At 34.9% G+C, this 17888-nt stretch overlaps 1 protein-coding gene across 3 annotated transcripts in view; it reads right to left on the bottom strand.

Moving 5' to 3' along the window:
• PDE4D (phosphodiesterase 4D) overlaps window positions 1-17888 on the bottom strand; it is a 613857-nt gene that overhangs the window by 244183 nt on the left and 351786 nt on the right. The gene's annotated exons all lie outside the window — the stretch shown is intronic.

The following is a 17888-nucleotide window of genomic DNA, read 5'->3' as shown; positions in this document are numbered from 1 at the left end:
GCCTCATCTCTCATTGCTTTAAATGGCCATCCTTGAAAAGGCCTAAATTCTCTTTTTCTGTTAAAAACTATAAAGTTGAAGCTTTTACAAGCAAATGAACAAAAAACCTAGACCCTTGAAACACATAGTGATTGGACCCCTTTTTTTCTAACCATCCTTTTTCATATTTTCCTGAGGTAGTGCAAATCAAACAAGAAGTCTCCTAATTTTGCTAGCCATTTTTTTCAGCGTGACAAACACAATATTTATTTTACGCTCATAAGCAAAAAAACAGACTGACATACATGAATAGAGTTACATGTGTTCAACAATCTACAGTACTAGGGTCTGTAATGTTAACGGAGTATATATAATGTAAACTGCTAAATATCAAGGTAACAGTTAAAGCTGGTTTTCTTTGAGAATCATAAGGGATTTAGACTCTGTCGAAAACCTCAGCATAAAATAATTTTAAGAAAAGCAAACAAAACGAATTTTTATTTATTAATATCTAGTCTTTCCATTACAAATTATACACCTATGAGTTTATACTAGTAAGTATACTTATAAGTATACAGTTATATAAGTTTACAGTAGATAAGTATATATATAAAAATATAACTTACCCAAATATATGAGTAAAGTTTATAAATATATACTTACATATACATTTACAGCTATAAATTATTTATATAAGCAAAAGATACTTTTTGTTTTAGAATACAACATTTGGGGCATATTTACATTTCAATGTTGTAAAGCCATATGACTTTCCAAACTGCATTTCCAAATTGCATCATGATGATGTAAGAAAGAGCGCTAATGACAGGATACTTCAAAGAAAGGTAAAAAAGTATTTCCTTCAAACAGTGAGCTAGGCAATAATGTTTTAATTTAATTGGAGGGAACAATTACTTCCTGATACTATCTTACATAGATTACTATGTAAAATAAAAGAATGGGTTGCCAACATGACCTTATTTCTAGTATTATCACATATAATATTATCTTTATTAAGTAATTCCTCAACCTTTAAGAAATATTAAACTAATCTCATTAGTCCTTTTCTACCTTTGGACAGATGCCACTTTTTTCTCTGAACACTGCCATTAAATGTTGCTTATGGTTTGGAGCAATCTCATCTAAATGCTGACAATGATTTTCTTTGAATGGAAAAAAAAGGATGCCATTGGGAGTAACTGTAAGTTATTTCTCACTTCAGTAATTTTTAAACATAGAAGGCCAGCATGATTCCAGAAGAATGAGGGGGACTCCTAGGTTCTCTTTTTCCACTGCCATGAACTTTGTGTAGACATTAACTCGTCCTTCAAATAAATGGCAGCCAAGTCTAAGTTGCTATGATTCTGACTGGTTGCTGGTTTATACTCACCTTGCCTAATATATTCTTAAACATCAGAAGCAAGAAATGGACTTATCACTGTCCTCTTAACAGATAAGTGAAATTCTTAATATATTATTTTTCTGCTTTGAAATAAATAACATGCTAAATGTACTTCGCTTAAATCATGCACATAACTCTGGTAACACCCAGCATGTTTGTACTTCTCAAAAAGGGTGCAAATGTACTTGTACTTGTCTAGGAAGGATGCAAATGAAACACCGGAAAGACACAATCAGAAAAGACAACAACATGCATAAAAGTGAGGCAGAGTTACTACAAATGGTACGGTACACTTGCGGAGATATGAAATCTACAAGGCCATTTTTAATTTTCTTTCTGCTGGCTATTTTTGCAGTGCACACACACACTACCCACATCTATCCCTTTGCTGGTATTTTTCTGACATAACTGCCACTATTCCAGACACAAGTGAGAACAAATATGCACAACTGAAGCTTCATTGCAAAACTATTGTATCCAGACAACTAATTGGAGACAATTTTGTCTAAAAGTATGCTTCAGAGAAAAGGATATTGTCCATCATAATTTAAACCAAGTTGAGCATGAATTTCATTCCTGTGAATATATGCCTAATGGAAGAATAGCAATGCCAGGACAGAGCCTTAACAGAGCTTTGTGAATCAACAACTGAGAAAATTCAGGACAGAATATAGGCTCAAAATTATATTAGTATATTATTTATTCTTCATTTTACACTGGGTCTCAGGATGCCGTTACATGCAGAAAATTAAAAGCGCAGACATCCTCCTTGACAAAAGAATACCCACATAAGCCAACTTCCAAATGGTTTTCAGTATCCCCAATGCCAGTGGTGCCAGGTTTCATCAAAAGCTGTAACCTGCATAGACATCTCCTGACCTTTGTGAGAGTTCCCTCTCTCCAAAATTATTCACAACTTAACGCTGACCATCATAACTTTGCTACATCGGCACCAGTGATTACTAGAATTCACTCATTTCTAATATCTTTTCTCTGACTTTTTTTTTTTTAAGTAATAAACATAAATGTCCCTTCCTATTAATTTTTAGTCAAATTTTCAACCAAAAACCTTGAGGTTTTCAGAAGTGTTTAGAGTTATTGGGACCGTTTGAGGGAAGTCTTCTCTTGCCACAGAAATGCTAAGCTTTGTTTCATATTTGCCTGCATACGTTTTGTTTAACAGTCTTTAAGACAGATGCCACCTGTGCCCTGAGCAGCAGCACAGTGCCTGTTGCCAAGGGAACAGCATAATTCTCTTGCACACTCCTCTCTTCCCTCCCCCTTTCCTTAGTCCAGTGTTTCAGCATCCTTTGCATCAAGGGCAAACAGAAAAAGGTTTCCATGACCGCTGACACATATGGAAAATAACACTATCAAATACCTTTCAAAGTAGCATAGTGTTCCAGAAATATCACAAATTTGGAAGACTTATTAGCAAGACAGGAGATCATAAATTGTGACTTTTCTTTAGAACTTAGAAAGAATAATAGTAGATAATAGGATATTTATAACCATCACACTCCTACTAAAAGCTCTAGTATTCAGACTGTTGATCCTGCTTAGCCATATGCACAGAGCCGTGTCTCTATTATAATTGATTGCAGTCCAGTGGAACAACTCATTAGATGTAACCACAGGTACAAAGATTTTCCTCAGCAATACAACCAAGATTTAGTAGCCAATTACTTGCATCAAAAAATAAAACCCAATCTGAACAGTAAAGATGGATCACAGAAAACTCTGCATTCTTATCATGCTGGGTTTCCTTAAGGCCCTTGTTTCCCAACGGACCACCTGTAGTTGTCTAGGCACCTAAACAAGAGGTGAAGCAGCCTGATCTGAAGATGATACCCCATTTCCCAGAGCCAGAGGATTACACCTGCTCACCATTATTTCACAGCCTTTTCTTGGGAAACAAAACCAGTTCCCAAATATTGTTAAAAACAAAAACAGAAGAGGAGAGGAGCCCAGACACAGAATAGAAACCAAACACAGAAACAGGATCAGAAATGGATAGCATTACTCAGTCTCTAAGAAATTGTGGATTAACTATTCCCAACAGCAACAGTAACTACATCCATTTCTGGCTTCAGTAGACAGAGCAGGAATTATACCTAGCCAGTAAATACTACGTTTTCAAACATTTCAATTCCATTAAGAAATAGTCGGAGACAAAGGTGCTGCCAGGGCCCTGGGTGTACCAAGTGGCCATGCCTGCTTTACCCAGGCTCGCCCCCTCCCCAAGCACCCTCACCTCCAGCCCCAGCCCCATTGTCCCTGCTGTCCCCACTGTCCCCCAAGGTGCTTCCTGCATGTGAAACCTCACAACCAGCAGCTTGTCTCAATGGCTAAATATGCAACCCAGGGCAGCAGTCTGCTGCTCCCCACCACTGATCAGAGAGAAGGAAAAGACAACACAACAGCCTTTTACTATGAGGAAAGGTGAATCTTTCCCAAAATTCTGCTACAAAGGCTTTTCATTTTCTTTAAAAAAAAAACAACAAAACAAACCAAAACCAAAAACACAAGCCAACCACCTGTGCACTTACTATTAACAATTTTCTAGAAAACAGACAAAATTTATTGCCGTGCTACATATTACGTTCAGGTATTTTGGACCTGCAGGTAAGGATACCTTCACTAACAAAATACAGCATCCCAAACAAGAAAATGCTGTAGTCATGGAGGGTCTTAGACCACACTGTAAGAACGTGAATCCTTTAAATAAACATTTAATGGAAATAGCTTTCATTTTTGAGGGACTTCTTAAATATATAATAAGAAAACTGCTGCTAAGCAAAGGCATGTGTACTATATGAATGAGTAAAGACCAGTCAGGTTCAGAAAACTTGGGCTTTGCTGCTTTCTCCCATGTTAGATCAGTGATGCCTCGTGAGTAATATTCTCTGCACACTTAATTTCACTGAAAATTTTTAAAATATTACTCTTGCTGGCAATTACGTTCACAGATATCAGTGGAATGTTCACAATAGCTAGCTAGGTAGATATTTCACATATTGAAGGATCTCATGGTACTTAATTCCACCTTGTATCATGGATCATGATCCTGCATCACTGTAGGAAGTGAGATTTATATTCACAGACTTCTCTAAGCCCATTGCCAAACTTTTAACTGTAAGTGAAGCACTTAATATAGTAAAATATGTACACACATGTATTTGAAAAAAGGCAGTTCTATTGACTTTCCTAAAATTGTAAAGGCAGTGATCCTATCATCCTGCAGCCCATAACAGCCAAATTTGTCCTATAGTTGCAGGAAACATGCTAAAGCCAAAAGCAAGGTACAAAGCTTGCTGTTTTTCAAGAGAATGTATTTGAGTAAAAACATGCTGGTTTTTAGTCAACACATTTCACAGTGATACAGATGTTTGAACGGCATTTTCCAAAAGAAATATTCTGAGGTCCAGAATGGTGTTAAAACCAAACTAGGTACTTCTATTAATTGAAATAATAGAGAGGAGAAACCTATAATTTTGATCCAAAAACGTATTTGCGATGTACTCTGCTAGACATGAAAACTGATAGAATGCTTATTTTTATTGTAATTAGTACTGAAATGAATTCTGACCATCAGGAAGAGCATGAAATTGAAACCTCTTCCTTGTGCCAGCTCTGCAAAATGTGTTTTCAATAGTTCAAATTAAAATGAATATGTCTTTTTATCCCCAAATTTTAATGGGGTCATGTACAAATATATTTATAGAATGAAATCTCCAATTTTGAGATAGCTACATGCCTTTCAGCAAAAAATTTCACACTGGCCTATCCAACTCACAATTTAAATATAAGTGCTTTGAAAGAGACTCTCTTAAAAGGTGACTGATACTTTAAGAATCATACATAAGAAGTCCCAAAAGATCAGACATGCCTTATTATAGTGTTAGCAGTGCATTAGAGCAAGAAACGCATATTATTCCCATCTTTGCACTATTCAGCACCAGGCAGAGACACTGAATGCATCATAGTATGGTTGGAAAACATGCCTAATGACGGAATCCCAGTTCAGATTGTGAAGGGTGGTAGAAAGGTGGTGGAGAGATTTCCTGTTGAAGTGGGATGGCAATGGGTGCAAACTGGCTTTCTTGTTTGTTGTTTCACCTCTGAGGTCATATCACCTCTGAGGTCAAATAACTGAAATGGACAGCAATCTTAATACACAGCAGAGTGTCCTGAATTATAGGAGTGTCCTGCATGTCATAAAGATTGAAATAATCTGTTCAAACTCATCAAGTCAGAAGTCTTTATGATGAAGTCTGATTTTTGTCACATTTTTAACTATATTCTGTTGCAAAAGAGTCACCTTGCCTATACTTCATGCTTTAACAAAAATATCATTTATTCAGATAATTGCAAGTTTGGAATAATTGTCTAGGATTTTGTTCTAGAAATTGGAATAAAATTAACTTCTTAAGCAGAATTTAATGGAGATGAGCTTCTTGACCACATTTTCCCTACAGGATCTCCTGGCACAGTGTGTCATCTTCTTTAATGAAAGTTTTAATAACTCTATTGGTATGCAACAATACTTTACAAAATAAGTCCCTTTTTACATGAGTGGGTATATTTATTTTGACAGAATAATAAACCTGATTATGAATCACTTTGCACACTCCCTGCATATGTTTTGAAATTTGATTTTACAAACTAAATATACTGCATGTTGATTATATTTTGTGTTTATCGTATTTTATTCTAAAATACTCTAGGTAACCTAAATACACTTATCTAAAGTTTTGTATGTCCTTCCATCATTTAAAGCTTTTTACATATACAACATACAATTTAAAAGGCATTTCAAACTCTTACTTTGTAACAAAATCAAGTTATAGCCAGAAATAAGCAAGCTATTATTCAGCTTGAATTAATTCTTACAATCTTTAACAAAAGGCCAAAGAAACTGATATTTCAATAAATAATATTTCCATATAAAAATAAGCACACATTAATGTTTTAAAGAACACTATATTCAGGAAGCATTGTGCTATTTTAGCTTATTCAGAATAATATCTGAGATCAATGTATATGAGTAAAATTAATAGCCAGCTGAGTTAGGAAAGAGTAAGTACAATACCAGAGTATTCCTATGAAATATTTCTACCTTTCCACCAAGTTTTAACCATTATGACTCAAAGTAGTATTTTCAAAAATAATTATTCTTCTGTAAAAGGCATTTTGCTCTTTTGTAGCAATATTTTTCACAGTCATAGATGATGACAACAACCTGCTCATGAACAAATAGGCAAGCCCAAGCAGTAATTTTATTTGCTTTCTACTTTTTTGCTCTAATTAGATGAAGATTTATTTTTTCTCCTTGAAGTTAACAATGTTAACAGCTTTCATCATAAACCACAGAATATCACAGCAGGAAATAATACAATCATATCCATGTAACCAAGCTATCTTTTTTTTTTTTCCCTAACATATTCCAATCTTAACAGGAGGTTGTGCTGAGAAGCTGAGAAACATAAGAATAAATCTGAGCATAATGCGGACTGTGTTACTGAGCCAAATTATCTGCTTCTATGTTAATAAAACTCCCACCAAAAACACCTCAATAGACGATTTTAGGACAACATAATTCGTTCTTATAATGTAAAACAATCCTTCATTTCTCATGTAGTACCTCAAAAATTTTCAATGCTCCAAATCTTGCTGCATTAAGGAAGCTCTGTTTTTCTTCTGTAGTGTATGTTCATGTCATTCGTGTCCATTAACAGATGTTTTTATAGCAAATTTTACACCACTTGAGCTGATGAATTGCTACAGGGTGGAGGCATCTGCAGATAGGGTCCTAACACTTAATATGAGTCAAAGGTCCTTGGGGATGATTCAAAGGCACTCTAACATTTTCTTCCTTTTTGTTTTTTGGGAAGTGGTGCATAAACTAGCCATTTCCTTAGCACAAGAACTGAATCCATGTAGTTACTGGACAAGTATACCTTACCAGTTCAGTAGCAACTTTATGAATGGGTTCAGGTCATCAAATATTTCAAGATTTTTTTTCTTAGATATATCAACAGAAGTGTGCTAATAGCACAGGTTTTTTTTTTTGTCATTGTTTTCCAAAGTAGTATCTTTGAAATTTATTGATGCATGGAGGACTATCAACTCACAAAAAAAGAAACATTTAAATGATTTAATATGTATTTAGTATATGATATGCTGAGTTGTGCTTTCCTATATAGTCTATTGCCTTGACAATAGTTTTCATTCCTCATTATGAAGGCATAATCAGCGCACCACCTAAATAAAAGCTTTTTGAATTTTACTATTATGTGAGATCTGAGAGTCACCTTGGAAGCAGCCATATGTATGAAGGCACATGGAAAGATATACTATCTGTACTCTGAGTAACAGAAATTGCATTAGAAATTCTGAAGCTTGAAGGGACTACTGTGATCACCTAAACCAAATTCTTGTATAAGGCAGATCATTAAACTGCCTTAAATTGATTCCTTTTTGAAACAGAATACATCTCTAAAATATACTGTTGAATAATCCATAGCAAACCTTGGTAAATTCACTTAGTAATTACCTATTATACTTAAAATATAGACTTTGTTTCTGCTGTTAATTTCCTAGCTTCAGGTTCCAGTCATTCAATGTTGTTCTTTCTTTTTTAAGATTTATCTCCTAGGTAAAGTGGCCTTCCCTTATTAAATTGTTGTTTATTTGTCAGTATGTCTATGCTGTCATTGGATTACCTTTCAATACTTCGTTGAAGAAGTAAAATGGATTGAACTTCCTCATTTTATCAGTACAGATTACTTTTTTCAATTTTTTAACTTCTTACTTTTTCACAAAAGGATTTCTGTTCTCCCTGTTTCTCCAACAAAAGAACAAAAGTATTCATTAAATCCTTTTGCTTACTTAAGATTGCAGTCTGACAACTTTCATTTCATACTGCATAAAGTGGATTACTAAGATGATTTGACTCACAATTTTGAAAAACACTTTTAATTCTCTTGGTTTTAGATTCCTTGTTGCATCCTTTCACTATATCAGTTTTCTACACTGATTAATTTCTAATTTATATATTTTGCTACTCACATCCTCTTTTTCTGTCACAATTCATGTACAGTTGTTTCAAATAAATATTTGTGGTTTTTTATCAAGATATTTTTGTTTTCCTTGACAGAATTTTATGTTTCTAATGTACTGAAAGTAAAAAAAATATTGCAGACAGTTGTCCATAGCCAAAATTGATGATGCATAGCAAGCTCTGAATATATGCTTTGCAATAAAGATTGCTGAGGATTCTCAGGGCATCTAAAAGTTAAAATACTTTTGTATAGGCTGTTAATAAGTTTTAGGCTCAGAGGTAGCCTGAACTTTCCCCTTATCTCAAGACATTCCTTCATTTCAAAGCACTGGTGTCTCCCTGTTCCTGATATTACATAGTCCTGAAAATATATGAAAATATAGTGAATGCTCAGACAAGACTTGATACAGGACAAATTATTATTTGGCAAATTAAAGTTAAGTGTGTCTTATTTCAGTTTACCCCTCTTTCCTCCTTTGTCAGAGCAAATTTGTGCCTAAATGTTTGCTCTGCTACATCAGTTAAACTTAGGAAGTTCTGCCGGACTTCGGGGAGCAAAACTTCTTTCTGAAAGACAGTCAGGATCACAGTCTCAACCTTTCAACTCTCTGTGCATTACCAAGAATGTAAACTAAAGAAATACAACACATTTTCTTTTTTCTTCCTTGCAGAGATAAGCTTTTTCAGTCTAGCTTTTTTCCTTGGTACAGTTCCAGTTTTCTCAGTCTGGCCTGTTGAAAAGATGGTAAACATGTTTTCACAAAACAGCAAGTCTAGCAATTCTAGCAAACCCTGAAGGAAAAAAAAAAGATTATCGAGGCATTTATGTCTATTATTATAACAATACTAGAAAATGTCCACCAACCTAACAAAGAATTGATTTTCCCATACACATTCTTCCTGTAATATGTTCAAGCAACATTATTGGCATGAGACTGCAGAAAGAGGAGCAGAAAATTACATTGCTTTGTTTCTTTTTGCCTCTTACAAATGAATTATGTAGGTGTGCACAGTGTCAACTCAAACACCAATATTTACAGAAAAAATGTTATCATGGAAAGAGAAGAAAACAAATATTTAGTGTATGAATCAGCATGATTTTGAAGGAAAAAATAATTTTAATTGTCTTACATATAAATTTTCAGAACTAAAATATTTTTTGTTTCTCACAGATCGTGTCTATTACCAGATTCATACATTAGGTACAAAGGGTAGTTCGATGTCTCAGCATTTATTTCTCAGAGGGAAGCTTTCCTTTCACTGGTTTAAAGTATAGACCAGTCTAGGTGTCATGACAAGATTAAACAGGGATCCATATTATTATTAAATACTCGGGCCTGAAGTCATCCCAGGAGAAACTGTCTTGGTATCTTACCTTTTAACCACACCTGATTTTAACTTATAAGCCTTAACTTATTTAAAAAATTAAAGAAGTAGAAATCCTAATGAATTCAACCTAATTAACAGCTTCTTGAAACCTTTGCTGTCACTTTAAAGTTGCATTGACTCTAAGTGCAAGAGTTCCACCTACACCCTTTAGGCAATCACTCCTACCAGGTATTTGCTAGGTGGCTAGGACCAAATTCCTTGATCTGGCTCAGCTTGCACATCTGTATAATAGGAATAAAATTCCAAAGAAAAAGCTTTATGACAAGACTGTATTATTTGTTGTAAACAACAAAGCGGTATAACTCATAGGGGCGTGCTACAGCAGGGGGAGCTCTAAGATAAGCTGTATGATCTAACGTAGCCCCCCCCCCCGCCCCCCCCCCCCCCAAGTCAGAATCAAATTATAAAGTGTACTAGGAGAAAAGAATGCAGGGAGGAAAGGCATTTGATGAGTGAAAACATGAAACAAAAGTCAGAAAATATTTTCTAAATATTTTTAGAGACAGAAATCACTGATATTAACTCAAAATATGATGCTAAATATAGCACATTATTTCATGGATTAGAACTTTACTAGAGAATAGCATAGAAACTATCAGAGAGTTCCTACAGCTATGGCCTGAGGTGGAGAGGAGGTGAAAGGCAAGTCAATGACAAACATGAAGAGCGATTTGACAGACCTTCCAAAAGAAGAGTTTCAGATAGACAAGCTATTGAATTCCATATAAACATATGCCCAGAATGGTATCAATGCACCTTTTGAATTAGCAAGTGCTCACTGGTGACAATTTATCTGCATCAGTATTTGTCTCTTTTTTTTAAAACAATGTATATTGCACAAGATTCTGCTACAGAGAGAAAAATATCCCAAACAGGGACATGAAGATAAAGCAAATTCTAAAAGCAATAGTAACAAAAGGCTTTAAGACTTTTCGATTCTTGATCTAAAGTAAAATAAAGCCTGACACAATGAAATTCAATGAATAATTGCTTCCCACTTTAACTTGGAGAAAAATCATTTACACATTTCAGGGAAATGAGTAAAATGTACAAAATTTGTGAACAGCTTAAGACAACTCTATGAACAGCAACAAGAGTTATGAATAGGAGACATTTTGAACATGTGTGTAAGAGGGCAATGCCATGCAGAATCTATTTACTAATCTTTCTCATCCTGGAAGTGGCGTTTCCTAGCCTCACTAGCTGTTAAAACAGGGGCATGACCACTAATCTTTTTTTCTTCAGGACAGGCTGGAAAGTCCCAGATATTTCTAAAAAGACCACTCTGTCAACTGCTTTCTGTATATGGGTGAGGGAAGCCCTCGCATGGACTCTGCAGCAAATAGCTGGCATTTGGAAGCTTATCTGGCTATGCCTCTCCTGGTATGCTCAGCAGTAAAATGTTATAGCTCGTTTCTAAAAATACCTGGCGTCATTTGAAATCCACTACTGCATTTGACTCTATATTAATTTCCTGCAGCAGTGAATAACACATACTAACTGAAACTATGAAACACTGCTTCCTGAATTTCTTTTACAGTTTTCTTGCATTTGAATGTATACAGTGGCGCTTTTTGCTGTTTCTGTGGGACGATGTAATTAAAAGGCAGATTGCATCCTCTGTGGTTCTTTAATAATTCTGAAAACTACATATAACTAGTAACTAGAGGCAGTGAGTGGACCCGTAACATTAGTGATGATGGGTTTTCCAACTTCAGAGATTGTATGGGATTTCTGCACAAATCCCAGCTATAAAATTATGACTTTGCAGTTGAAGCTGTAAAGATTTAGTTTCATCACTGGAGGTTTCTCCTTACTAAGCCTGCAGTGACTCAGCCAGGATGACAGATATCACACTAGGTTGTACTTATACACATTTTATACACTTCAGGAAATTATATCTGTATTGAACTGCAGAGAGCAGTTCTGCCACCAAGAGATAAGCTACCACTTTTAAAAGAGAGTCTAGAGAGCCAAAAAGGGACGTGACATGAACTATGGGCCTAATTTGCAAAACATATGTATTTCCTCCTGGATAAAGCATACTAAAAAGCTGTTAAAAAAATGAACAAAAGTAGATACTACCTGTGCTTTAGCTGACCTGCAGAGCACTTTGTGAGTGGGAGTAAAGGGGACAGTTCCCCGCTTAACTCTGGCACAGAAGTGTGATCAGAGACTAGATTTCCTTAGTAACCCCTTATCTTCCCACCACCCTATCCCAGCTACAAGAGAGTTAATTCGTTACGAGGAACAGTAAAAAAAGAAAGGGGAAAAAAAAAAAAAAAAGCAATGCATCTATTACGTAGAGTAAAAAGATTGAAAAGGACAACAAGATGAATCAACTGAATTAATTTTCTAAATTAAGATTTGTATTCCAGTAACTCCTACCAGCTCCAGAGAGTTACTGTACTTAATACTGTGTACAAATATGGGAGACAGCTGCTGTATCAAAACCCCTACAATTTAAAGGGCAAAAACACAGAAAGTAACTGGCCAGGTACACAAAGGAATTAGTAATGGAAATTTTATTAGCTCAATTGTTTTAAGATTATTTTTCTTTTAGCTACTTGAACAATAAAATATAATTAAAGCTACTAAAATGATTTCTTATTTCAAGTTTTTCACATGAGAATTAAGAACAGGAATGAATCAATCCTGAAGAACAATTAAAACTCAAACGCTTTATTTCTGTACTGAAGATCAGGATATTCTGAAATTAAAAGCTGGTAAAGAAAGGTGTTGTGCTTGCAGAGAAATGGAGTTAAAGATCTCAGATGACTGGGTGAATTCTATTCCCACCCTTGCACAGGGCGGGAAAAATCCCGGAAAAGCAAGACAAAAAACCACCATGAAAAAAAGCCTATGATACATATGTGTGAGAGAGTGTATGCACATGCCCTAGAGAGAAATTACCACTTTAAAGACTGCATTTACACCTTTCAGGACATCAAAGGTAAAGGTAAAAAGGAAAATAATGTAATGCAATGTACATCCTCAGTTGCTCAAGAAAGTTATGTCTGCTTAAGTAGGCTTAAGAGCGCACCTGAGATAACTTCTTGACCTGATTATCTTTGCTTTCAAGTTTTGGGCTATTTTTCATCAGCAATATCCCATTTAGTTGAATTGTACCAGTAACAGAAGTAAGTGGGAACTAAGATGAAAAACATTTTAATTCATTAAGTAATCCATCAAAAGAAAATAAAATGGCTAGGAGTCTTAGTTGAGGGTGGGAAATTAAATATTTGTATCTTCTTTGGGCCTTTTTAGTCCTGTCATAACAGATATTGCAAAGTGATTATAATTAGGCTTACACAAACCCATTTTTTCATTTTGTCACACCCAGAGTCGTCAGCTTACCTTTGCACTGAACATCTAATGAATGCAGTGGCTTCAACATATAGCTTGTGCTTTGGTAAATGGTGCAATATACAGCAATAAGATCACACTTAGGAACACCGTTTACTTTGTGATCTAAGGTAAGTTTAAACATCACTTTAGAAAATGATTCTATGGACCCAATCAATATAAGCTGGTTTCAGATTTCCCTAGATTTTCTTCTGATAGTTTGTCACAATCTTCTATATTTTATTGTAAGCCAGAGTGAAAACAATGTTTTTCAATTTTGCCCATGCATATATTTATCTATTTTAAGAAGCCTTGTTGAGTTCCATATATTTTCTTCTACCCAACCTAGAATCAAAGAGAGTACTTCTAATAAAAGTGATTATATGTGGCAGAAAAGTAATTGAACATATTCGGAAACAAGCGCCCTTTCCCAGTCACCACTACCATATATTTGAGCCTGCCAGATGCTACTGTATGCTTCAGCCTTCTACATGAAGCAAGGCGCATTGCTGGGGAGGCTAAGGATCCACATGCTGCAGGATGCTACAGGGGTGATAGGCTTCCAGTGGAAAACTGGCACTAAGCAGCATAGTCAAAAAATGCCTGAGATGCACTAGTGCTACCTTAATCCAGAGGAGCATGACTTTGAGATGAAGGCCAAAGCTGGTCTGCACTGTTTTATTATTTATCTATGTTATTTTAAATATACAAGGTTATTTATCTTTGACACAGACCTGAAGGTATGTCAAAGAACTGTTCAGAGTAAAACCTAAAATCTATACAACCTGCAGATGAATCTTTACAAATTAGTGTTGAGAAATGTATTAGGTTGATCACAGTTCAGAATAAATCTACATCACAAAGTGTAAACCAAATTTGGTTAATTTTTATCTATACCTTGAGAATATTTAGTGCTTATGTTGAAGATCTGAATAATTCAGAAATAGATCCGTCTTACAGGTATTAGTATCATAATAAGCTTTAGAGATCATCAGCAATATTTTAAAATTTTGCTTCATTAACAGTGAAAAGTATAAATTCCTATCTGAATAATTGAAAGGTTTCTGTAGTTTTAAAAATCTAAACACACTTTCTAGCGAAATTAAGTAATGTCATCTGGCTCATCTTTCTCACAAAAGGAGTACGCAAAGACCTACCGATTTAACACAGAGGAAAATAAAAAATACACTGCTCACATGGTTATCTCCAAGCCAAAGAACATATTCATACAAGCACAGTATTTAATGAACCTATGTCCTTGTTTCCCTAGGGAACAGTATCAAGACCAGGAGAGCCTAGTTTTGGGAATATTGTATCAGCCATGTTATGTAGGTTCATAACACTTGCAGCACTCAAGGTAGGCATATTACATAAAATATCTTATGAAATCTTTCCATTACTGGCACTGAAAGTTTTACAGATAGAAATTATTGAGTTACTTTTAAGATATTTTGATCCAAAGGACAACCAGACAAAAATATTTGTTTACTCAACATAAAAAAAGATATAATTCAGAGTTATTCTAAAAGCTTGTTAATTACTTTCCCAGTTGTAATAACTACTTCAAAGCCTGTTTAAAAACTTTAAAGCACTGTTTGATATCTGTCAAAGTTTTGATAGAATATCTTCTTTTCCCCCTTAATATAAATATAATAGAAGAATTGTCATACTATTAGGTATCAAGCCATTAAAACAGTGGCCAAATAATGATACTGGACATATTCAGTAGAGAATCAGCAGGGCTCAATGAAATTTAATGCAGAGTGTTCGTGAAGCTAAAATAATATCTAAATCACAAATTACTTTTTTCATGAACTGCACAATAATGGTAAGAGCACAGGGCACTGGAGAGGGCACACAATGACAGCATGGAAAAAGGAGAAGGAACTAGCTTAACTTCAATACTGAAAGCAAATCACTAATCAGTTTGCAAGAATCTAGAGGATAAGCTGACAATAACCAGCCAAAATAGTTTAAAATCTTGCCAGACTATTATAACTTTCTTTGACGAAGTAACTGGTCAGATATAAGTTGAAACTGAAGCTATAGGTTTTGTTTATCTTGAGTTTAGCGAAACTTTAGATACTGCTTTATGTGACATACACAGAAAAAACATAGGGATACCTGGGCTAGATTCAATCATTATTTGGCAGACGCAGATACTGTGGACAAAAGTAAAAATAGCAAATATAGTAAATAGTAAAAATACTTCTCCTAGGTAACAAGCAATAGGACAAGAGGAAATGGCCTCAAGTTGTGCCAGGGGAGGTTTATATTGGGTATTAGGAGAAATTCTTTCACCAGAAAGGTTGTCAAGCATTGGCCCAGGCTGCCCAGGGAACTGGTGGAGCCACCATACCTGAAGGTATTTAAAAGACACGTAGATGTGGTACTGAGGGACATGGTTTAGCAGTGGACTAGGCAGTGAGAGGTTAACGGTTGGACCTGATGATCTTAAAGGGCTTTTCCAACCTAAACAATTCTATGATTCTATAGTATTTTTTCAGCATGGTGGGAGTAGTATAGCGTATCAGAAGTCAAGTCACAGCTTATATTTTTCGCACATTGTGGCACAGAGAGTGGCATACAGACTGATCTAAGAACCTGTGCAACAGTTATCAATAAAGCAGATTAACTTATTGAGCATAAGTAGGATCAGTTTACATTCAGCAGTCATAAGATAGAGGGAGAAAAAAAGAGAGGCAGATAGGTAAATTAATTTTTCATTTCCATTTGACTGCTTCTGAAAACTAATACCTTTTTTTGGACTCTCTTCAGACTGTTGTCATGGAAAATTAAAATACTGACTGCCAAGCAAGGCACTGGAGATTTTGATTCTCCCCTCCAGTTTAGGTATATAACTTCCTGTATAAAAATCAATAGGCATTAGGCACTTAGAGTTCTGAACCGCACTGTGGCAAATATAAATTATGCTGACAAAAAGGTCACAGATCTTAAGCCCGAAACTTTTTTAGATGTGTTAACAGCCTGTATATGAAAAGACTTCTCCTTTTACCACTCTCATTTTCTCCTTTGTTGCATATTTCTGTGATACATGGATTGACCCATGTGTCTTGGCACTGTTTAATAACTGACTAGGCAACATTTTTAAGTTTGGCCTAAATTTACCAAAGAGTATAATCTGTCAATTCTCTCAACTGTTATTGGTATTATGTGGGTACCACTTCAAAATTCATGATTGCGTATACTAAAGCTGGAAAATAAAAAGTAGTACACAGTTACAAGGAATGTAAAAATATGACAAATCCAACTATATTTAGGAAACAAACATGAGAAAAACATATTTTCATTTCCTCTTTTTATGTAGAAATAGAGAACTGAAGAATGATTTAAAATATTCATCTGACCTTTGCAAATCTGGTTCAAGAAGAGATCAAAGATATTCTGGTGAAGCTATAAGATGAAGGCAAAGTCTAAAAAATAACAGGGCTAGAAAGTATCATAAGAAACAGGTCAATCACTGTGCTTAATTTGCAACATACTTACATAGCTTACTATATAGTAAATATTCCTAAAAGTAAATATTTTTATTTTATATTTTTTTCCCAAATATACGGTTTCAAACCTAGATTAAGTAACATATAATTTTTACGATTGCAGTAGACTCCTAGACTATGTATGGATTAATTAGATGAATATGCTATACTTATATAAAATTCATTTTTCAAAAGATAGCAGAATCTCAAGAAAACAGTAACAAGGTGTTTTAAACTCATGGTTACACTAGTAAAATATAAATACAGAGAAAGATAATCCTTCCATTACAAATATTTTTCCAGCTCATTTAAGAAGAAATATAGAATAATTTAAAAATAGAGAAATCTGTGAGACATAATAGAACAATATGAAGAAACCTCCCTAGCACCAACTTACTCATTCTAGGGCTACAGCAGGTCTAGAGAACCCAGGCATACATCCTGCATGTGGTTTTCCTTTGCATTATTTACTGCAGCAAATGTTCCTGCCTGCTGTATAAAGCCTGGCCAGTTTCTGTGCAAAGCACTAGGGCTCATGGTCACTCTAGTTCGTACTTAGGATTCAGAATTATGATGGAATTCTTAAAATTATAAAAGGCACAAAAAGCACAAGAAAGGGACATTTGCTCTGCAGCCTATATATTGCTCTTCAGCCAGACAAATGAGCAGGAATATCTAGTCCTGATAAGTAGACTATCACAAAATATGGTACTTTCTCCATGGAAGCATTGTAATGTGCATGTTACATATACTTGAACTGTGTAGAAAACCACTGGTCCGACCAATTTCAGCATGTTACTAAGGGGTTAAAAGTACAGAATATTTTTAACTAATCTTCATATCCCTAAAGGTTTTTTTCTCAAACCCTTTTAAAATCCTCACCTTTAGGATGTCAACAAGAAAGTTGCCTTTGGCCCCAGCAGGATCAGGTTTTACTTCAGATCTTTGCGGAACAATTTAAGATATTATTTATTATTATTAAATCATAATTTGAAATTGCTAAGGCATTATACTGTAAAGTTGCACTAATCATGTACTATTCCCCCATATTTATAATTGAAAACATAAGGATCTTCAACCTTCTGAGTCAAAGCAGAAGGCAGACAACAGCAGAGCTAGACTTCAGGGTTTTAAAATTCATGAACTCTGTTAAAAAACCTCTCTTCCATTAATGTAATTTATTTTTTTTTTCCAGGGCTGCCTTGAAATGTCA

This window comes from Phalacrocorax aristotelis, chromosome Z (assembly GCF_949628215.1).
Source record: "Phalacrocorax aristotelis chromosome Z, bGulAri2.1, whole genome shotgun sequence".
Lineage (NCBI taxonomy): Eukaryota > Metazoa > Chordata > Aves > Suliformes > Phalacrocoracidae > Phalacrocorax > Phalacrocorax aristotelis.
The sequence above is the reverse complement of the archived record's forward strand: the minus strand, read 5'-3'. Positions and strand labels throughout refer to the sequence as shown.